Source organism: Magnolia sinica, chromosome 10 (genome assembly GCF_029962835.1).
Source record: "Magnolia sinica isolate HGM2019 chromosome 10, MsV1, whole genome shotgun sequence".
NCBI classification, from domain to species: domain Eukaryota; kingdom Viridiplantae; phylum Streptophyta; class Magnoliopsida; order Magnoliales; family Magnoliaceae; genus Magnolia; species Magnolia sinica.
Window position 1 is genome coordinate 59072805 of NC_080582.1, and position 9328 is coordinate 59082132.

A 9328-nucleotide genomic window follows, 5' to 3' on the forward strand; every position below is an offset into this window, starting at 1 on the left:
AATGGTAAACATTCTAGATCTGTGGAAGGGAGCTCTTCAAAATAATGATTCCCTTGGTCAGTGTCAACTACCGAGGTATATTCTTACAAGGCATCTACTATGCCTTTAATCATATTATCATTAGAATCTGCAAAGTGTGTCAAGCCAACTTCTAAAGAGTTGGGACATTCAGTTTAAATGGACTCATTCTCCACATTGAGGTGAAGCGAGGCATGTGGTGGAGTAGATCAACATCACTGTGTTGGAAAAGTACTCATGCTTCTTAATCATTAACATGAATTGTAATTAAGATCAAATCTTAGGAAAGTTGAACCATAAACTCATGATCATAATCCAACTCCTTATTCTCACATTCAGTATACTCCACAAGCAAGTCGGAATCACTCTCCTTGCATTGTGTTTCTAGATTGGGCTGAGGTTGGGCTAAACTAGCCTCTTCCTCATCAATAGGGTGTTACTAAATTTCTTGAATGGAGGATTCAAGCAATTCTAATGATTTTCTAATGTCTGCAAATGATTGCATGATGTGTTGATTAAATTGTTCTTGAGCATCCATGATTTTCTGAAGTGAATACTCTTAGATTGTTTATGGATCGATCTCATAAGTTCTATCTAAGGGGATATTCATTAGAATGCATGGTTGGTTCACCTCTCCAATTTAAGATCTGATGTTTCCACTAATTGAAGTCATATGGGTCATATGTGGGAGTATTTAATGGTTGTTGGTAAACGTTGCCATCCATATAATAATTGCGCATTGTCTTCTTAACCGGTGGATGATAATTGTTCTCCCTCCTATATTCACGTAGTGATTTCTTAACCAATATATCATAATATCTTAGTCAGTTCTCGATTAGAGATTCAGTTAATTTACGAGACGTAGGGCGTTTCCTATCATAATCATCTAACATCCCTTTAATAAATCTCTCATCTTTTAGAAGTTGATTAGAATATTCACGTGTCCACTCTTGCATGAATATGATGAAACCCTAATATAAAAAAAAATTCTATAGAAAATCCTACAGCAATAAGGAAAGCAAGTAAATGGAGTAAGGAAGGATATTACCGAAAGAGAGGAACTAGAATGGAAATCCTATAAAATAGAAACAATAAACAATGTTAGTAATGTTAGAAAATATAAAACACAATAATAAACCCTAAAAAAATTCTATAATTTAGAAAATCCTAAAATAACCTATGTTAGAAAAATTCAGAAAAATCTAACCTAAAACAAAAATTAAACCTACAAAACCTAAACTTATTTGTGTTTAATGCTACTCCCTAGCAACAACGCTAAAGACTTGGTATGACAACCTCAAGTACAGGGCTACAATGCAGTAATAACTTGGTGAGACCGAGGTCGAATCCACTGTGAATGGGGAACATAACATAGAACTAATCTAAGTCTAATTTTTTGTTTGGGCTTTTAATCCAACAATATATGAAAGGGTTTAAAATAAATAAATAAATGACTAAGGATTTATGAATCCACTCATAGTAATCAAAATATATAATTTACTAATTCAATGGATAACTCAATTGAAATCAAAGTCCTATCATATCAAATCGGTAGATAATTATGTTAAACCATCATTCATGTATCAAAACATATTTGAACATCAATTTAATTGGTTCCCACATCATATACCAAAGTATTGATCACAGGAAATTGAAAACATCTATCCTTCCGGGAGTCTACGATAGATCAGTGGAATTTTATAAATCCATCCTTTGTAAAATATATAAGAAACTATTCTTAGCATTCCAAAGCATCCAATGTGCCCGGAGTCAACAATAGAGGATGAAAGTAACTTAGAAATATTTCTTCATTCAATCCAAATCTCAATGAATTTTTCAACATATAAACCAAATAAGTTAAATTAAAGTAAACTAAGTATTGAGAAGAACAACAAGCTTCATCCCTTAGCCTTATCTAAGAGATTAGCTAGTCATAGCTAACTCAAAAAAAAAAAGTTGTACTAAAACCTATGAAGAAATTAAAACGGAATAATGTTGTCGGCATTTCACCTAAGCCTTCTCTGCATTTTTTAAACCCTAGAAGATGATTTCGAATATCCTATGGTGTAACACCTCATACCTTTCAGTACTCAGGTGTTACCATGAAGACTTAGATTAGTATAAGCTATAACTAAATAGAACGTCCACCTTTATTTAGCATGTAGTTGATCGTTTGGAAAAATCTTCATCCGTAAACTAGGCCATCTGACCATTGATTATTAGAACAAATGTTGCGGCTGACCATACTACTATAAGGATGCACATTTTCTCAATGTGACTTAATCAAATAGTTGTATGGAGAGATGCATCATAGTTTGGGAATTGAATGAATAAAGAATCGTGCGAAGCTGGCTATTCAGAGACACCTAAACTAAATCACAATCATAGAACCATTCTAGATCGAATTAGAATCAATTCGATGTCCATCTTAGTTTTCGAAGCATGAATTAGCAGATTCACCGTTCATCACATCCTTAATAACCTAGTTAACAATCAACACTTAAACCATGTTATTTTGCTAACTAACCCTTAATTAATGAATAAATCATGCTTGAATACTGTTGGGGACCTATAAGTTCATTGACTACTGGCTTTAGTACATTTTGAAAGTTAGATTGATTAGTAAACACACAGTTTGGCACATAAAGTCACTGTGTGGCCCACCTGAGCCTCGGATTGGCATCATCTTTTGGTTAGAATCCCTGGTGAGGACATCCAAAGCGAATGGATGGAGTGGATTTCACTAAGTATCATAGAGGACCCCACTTTTTACCATCAGTGTGCACTAGGGTGCATACACCCATAGCACACTGAACTGGTTAACACCACAGACCGGGTGCTGACCTGGTAGAAAGGATATGTTCTCTCCTCTTTCCCGCCCGACTGCGGTTTAAACGGAAGGCTACCATTTGCATCAACTGCAGCCCACAATCTGACCTTGTTTGGATAATCCAAATTGTCCATCATGTTGGGACGGTAGTCTTGACCAAAACCCTATCAATCTCACTCACTTCTTCACCCATGAGTGTGCAAAAATCTGGGTGAAGTGGGGCTATGCACATGTAATTGCCGAAAACAAGAACTCCATTACTACATGTTAGCTGGCAATATGAGAGATATTTCTGCTCTCAAATCCTAGCCGTTCGTCCAACCAATCTTAGCCCAACGCCTTAGGGTTTTGCAACAGAGAAAGAGACTAAGAGAGCCGCTGTAACTCTTAGACTCGAATGAGAAATGGTGGTCATTTGTTCGACTGGTGGGTCCTATAAAGTCTTTGAGACCCATCTGAACCATCCAAAGGCCTTAGATTCAAAGTTCAACCACCCGATTCGGTTTCACCATTAACACTGGTGTCATCTTCCTCCTTTAACCGAACAAACCCATCACCATGTATGGGCCTCATTTATTGATCTGATTGGTCCATCTAGTGGTCTAGGGATCCTGTAGATCATCTAGATGGACGGATTACAACCATACTATTAGAATACAGTCATATCGACTCAATTCCTGCTGAGTTATGCCACTAAACCTGTAACTAATCTGCTTATTAGTTGCAATAGAAGCCTCTAGAAATAGACTAATAGGGCCTATTAAAACCCACCTTTTAGGGAAACCCTTCCTAAAAATGGAAAGCCAAGAGAGAGAGAGAGAGAGAGAGAGAGAGAGAGATTTTGAGTTGAGGCACCGCACCGAGCTGCTGCACCAAGTCGAGTCAACTCAGTCTGAGTTGATGTGAGTCAGGCTGGGTCCAACATCCCATCCGAGGCTTTCCTTCGAAGAAAGGAAAAGAGAGGAAGAAGAAGGGAAAAAAGAAAGTGAGAGGAAACGAGAGAGGGAGATAGGGATGCAGTCAGAGTTTGGACCGAGTCGTTGTTGCGAGTCTATTGCCGAGTCAAGTTTGGCTCAGCAGCTTTAAACAAATGTTGTGTTTGAGAAGGAGAAAAAGAGTAGAAGGATAGAGTGGAAGAGAGAATGAAGAAAAGAAGAAGACCCAAAAGGAGAGCTCGTCCAACGTCTCATTTTACTGCAGGGTTCACTATCAAGTCAGCGACTCACTGTGCGATTCAGTTGGGCATGTGCTCATCTAGATGCTAGTTCGGGCCAAAAATCTGAAGAAAAAGGGGAAGAAAGAAAGGTAGAAAACAGAAGTAGGAGAAGAAGAGAGAGATCGGAGGGAGAGAGATGGCATTCGAATTGCTGAGTCACGGACTCACTGACTCATTCAATCCAGGAGTCCTAGTAAGTCCTGTAACCTTATTAGATGAAAGATTGCTGAGAAGAAAGAAGGAAGAAGGAAAATAGTGAGTGAGAGAGAGAGAGAGAGAATCAGTGGTACACTAAGTTTGCCGAATCACCATGTTGGGTCAAATCGAGTCTTTGCCGAGTCGAATGGATCGTTGACTCGTTGATTCCTTGAGTCTATTGGGTCCTACAAGCCACTAGTCGTAGTAGTGTCGTGGGAAGCAGGTAGAAGGAGAAGAAAGAGTCCGAGGGAGACAATTTGGGCTATGGACCATTGTCAAGGTGAGAGGGCTCGACTCGTCGAGTCTAAGTCAGGTTAAGCTAAGTTCAGTAAACATTGAGGAACCAAAGGGAAGAAGGAAGAAAGAAGAAAGAAGAAAGGAAAGAGAGAAGAGAAGAGAAGAGAGAATAAGAAGGGGGCTTCTAGTTTACTAAGTCAACCCGCTGGTCTATAGCAAGTCAGGTCGAGCTCAAACAAGTTAACAACTTTTCCCAAATATAATATTTCATGCAAGTGTAATTTCGAGGAAATTAGGATTATGTTATTTCTTTAAGAAACTTGGCGGCTCATTGAGTCATCTCGCTAAATTGGGCTTGTTGTGACTAAGATTAATTCCATCATCGTTAGTGGATCCTAACAAGGTAGTGGGATGATATTTGGTTTAAGTAGAGAAGCATGTTCACATTGAATCGAATCACAACCAAGATGATTTAAGAAACTTTGAATTTCTTTCGTTTAAACCGCATTAAAAATCGAATTGAGTAGAAGCATATCAAGCTAGTATAGTCAGCTCAGTTGGGTTAGGTAAGTTGGCTGAGTTTTATTATATAATTTTAAATTTTACTTTAGTTAATCCTTAAATTCATATTTAGGTATGGAATATAAAATCTTATTGGTATAGATCTTTTTATGAGAAATTGATTAAAAATCAACTTGGTTTGGATTAGATCAGAAGTGTCCTAAATTCAAGATTGGGTATTGGCGAAAAGTGAGAAGTATGTCCACACCAAAGGTGAGGATCACCCTTCAAGCTTTCTACATTATGATAGTTAGCATTGTTTATTTATATTCATTCATTTATCTTATTCATTTATTAATACAATATTATATGGAAATGATGATAAATGTTAGTTCTAACCAAATAATTCTTTATAAATAATTGATGACTAGATTAAATTTAATGATTGAACATGTTATAAATCCCAAATATCCCTATTTTGGTTTTAAACATACATTTTGTATGTGTAGATACTACTGGCATTGTACGTGTCTTGTTACAACTTATGATTACTTTATGATGTTTTTGGTGGTCCTCAAACTATCGGCGATTATGTCTAATAGATTAAATGGAATTTCTTTGTTGTGGACTTACAATCTTGTGGATTATTTGTACTTATGTGACTTTTGGGGAAAATCCCTTTCTATTGCATCCTTAAATTGAATATTTGCCCCATGCAACTTTGATGGAATAATTTTCCTATGTGGCTTTGATGGATTATCTTTATACAACCTTGTGATGGTAAGTTTCACTTGATGAACTATAATTTACCACTAGTTGAGGATGTTACCTTTGAACATCATAATTATTAGAGTCTCATGAGTCGAGAATAGTGGTATGTGACACTATGCTCGAGTTGTCGACCTATGCTGGGTGACGAACCCCCCATAGTGACCTTTGAGCTTTCTAAAAGTGGCTGTTTGAAATTGGAATAATAATGGTTGGGCTAATCATGCATTTTCATGGCATACGGACTTTACTGGGTGGTTGATGTAAGACGCAGGGATTCTTGGTCACTATGGGTGTCACACCCCAAACTCAGAAACCGGGCTCATAAAATTTTTGATTGTCGAATCCAGCGTCGATAGCCTCCGTAGTATCCCATTCTTAGCACCTAACACCCATATGACAGATTCTGATCCTAGGGTCCTACAAGGAGGATTTTTAGTGTGAATTTTTTTAACGGTTAATTTGTTTACACAGTTACACATTTTGTATATGGTATCAACGCATATTGAAGAGACGAACTTGTTCGACATGTCACACATAATATGGTGCACCAACTCAGTAGTAATGAAGGAAACAATAGCAAACTCCAATAGCTCTTATATGCATCATGAAAAAGTATAAGTCATATGTATGAGTAAACACAGCTCGTGAGTCTACTGCATGCCAGGAGTAAAACACGTCTTATCAGGGCGCTCCCGTAAAGACATCCAAAACAACCATAGGCATGTTATCAACCGAGCATGTTATCATATGTGAGCAGGTTATTAATTAAGCATGTCGTATAACTACATATTATATGATGAACATGACATAATAGACATGTGACTCAACAAGTGACCATGAATCATTAAAATAGTCAATCATCATGAACAAGATAATCAAATTTCATTTTCTACTATATGGCATACGATGGAAGGGCAATGACAGAGCTGGAGTGTATAGTTGGGATGATAGTGCATGGTATCGCAAGCTGTGGGGTTCACCACAAGGGACTCTTATCTAAACCATTCATATACCTAAATTTGGATAGTTAGACTCAATGTGGTAAACTCCTGATCTCAGGTTGGTTACGCGCCCCAACCGAAATCCTGACCATTATGAAGGTACACATAATAACTTGGTAGCGTACCACCAGCCCGAGTAGATAGTGGATGAATGAATAAATGAGTCGAATGCTAAGTATGCAATCCCTACACAGTAGCCTGCCAACTACTAGTAGCTCGCTCAGGCGCTTAGGCCTCACCCACATCAGCGTCCGCCCCCATGTGCTCGCCCACGTGTACAACGGTGACGAGGTGTCATAATACCAATACCAAACATCTATAGGATCATCACTGGGGACTAGTACAACGCCGTCAGCCATACCAAGGCTTTGCGATGCAAGGCATGAATGCTATCTTCCGTACTAAGGCTATGCGATGCAAGGCATGAATGCTATTTACCGTACCAAGGCTATGCGATGCAAGACATGAATGTTATCAGTCACACCAAGGCCATATGATGCGATGTAAGGCCTATATAGCCAATGTTATATGCAAGATACAACTCAAGCATACCAATCCATATATTAATCTAGCTCATCTCTGAAGCATCACATATATCAATATAGTTCTCTCTGGATAATCACTGGGGTCTAATACACTATACTCCACATTGTCGCCTACACTAGACGTAAAACCATGCAAGCGGAAGAGGCCTCACTATCCGCCTGCCTAATAGTTAGCCAATATCTATCCGGCACGTCGATAGCCGACCCATTTACGAGCTGGTCATATTCAGCTTAGCAAATGCCCCCTCCCCTTGGGTGGGTAAGGCCACACCCCCTTCCAACTGACCACGACACAGTGAGAGACGCGGCCTCTTGGTATTCGACCCTCATGCACTCATACATCCACTTGGTATAGGCATTGGAGCATCCTCCATGGTACCATAAGGGTTTTGAGACTTTCACCCTGGGACATCCTTCGCGCCCCCATGCTTAACAAGAATTTTTTATGTCCAATCCTGCCATCCACACTATATTTGCAGAGGCTATAGTCCTGATGTCGGTAGGGCGTATAGTAATAATAATCACACAATATAAGATGCGTGAGTCACTCAGTCCAATCATGCATCAATCCTATGCATATCGTGTGCTCATATGGGACAACTTTGCCTATTAGTGAGTCCTATAAACAACATGTCCAATGGCATATGCAATGGTCAACCACATCTTATATCAAGCATGCAGATGATGTGTATGGGCATGAATCATGATGATGATGTACTCTCCTCATATCAAGGATGGGCCTAGATGGCTTACTCATATCAAGAATGTGCCTACTAATTATGGGGGCCCAATAATTTGGGTTAGCCCACTAAGAGGAGATGAGAATGGGCCTAATGATAGGCCTTATAGAGAGTTATAATGTGGACATTTAACCACGATTACCCTTACAATGTGGACATTTAACCATCATTACTCCCAAGGCATGGCCCATTTTAATACTAACTAGGAAGACGAATGAGCATCATAAACATCTTTACATACATTATGGTCGAATCACACATCACAATTGGGCCTCATATACATCACCTTGGGCCTCACATACATCATATTGGGCCTCGCTCATGGGCCTCATATACATCACTTTGGGCCTCACACAAGGGCCTCTTATACATCACATTAGGCCTCAGTCATGGGCCTCATATACATCACTTTGAGCCTCACACAAGGGCCTTATGTCACTCCCCAAACTTGGAAAATGGGCTCACAAAATTTTCGATCGCTGAATCTGGTGCCGACAGCCTCCATAGTGCCTCATTCTTAGATCCCGGCACTCACATGCCTGATTCCGATCCTGGGATCCTACAAGGAGGATTTTCAATATGAATTTTATTATATATATATATATATATATTTATAATGGAACGTAACCACAAGTTTACCCAAATCACAAAGGCAGCATCATCATCACATATCCACTAATATAATCATTTGAATACAATGCTGAAAGGGAAATACATACATCAAATCTAAGTTCCATAAGTAAGCTACATGCTCTAAGCTCCACGCTGCTGCAACCTAACATCACCTGCATGCATCTATCATGCATAAACTTATAAAAAGCTTAGAGGGTGGTGTAAGTGTGTGCGCAAGGCAAGCGCCAAGTATACCATAAAGCCCATAAATAATACATCATCAGAATAAGTGAAAATACTGATAAGATCATGAATCATATGATATCAGAGTAAGCGAAAATATACTGGTAGGTCCATGAATCATATAATAACAGAATACGCAATGCGGATCGGCTATGTAAATGTATAGCCAAATATTAGATGCCGATGATGCAATGCAATATGCAAATCCTACTAAATCCGTCTAGGCCATATAAGTGTAAAAACAAAGTAACCCAAAATGCTAAGTACTACGGATACAATGTAATATGCGGTGCGAATGCAATGACCATGCTGGAATGTGAAGTCGAGATGATAGTACGTAGTATCACAGGCTATGGGGTCCACCACAGGGGTCTTCCATCTAAACTAGTCCCATACCTAAATTTGGATAGTCAGAC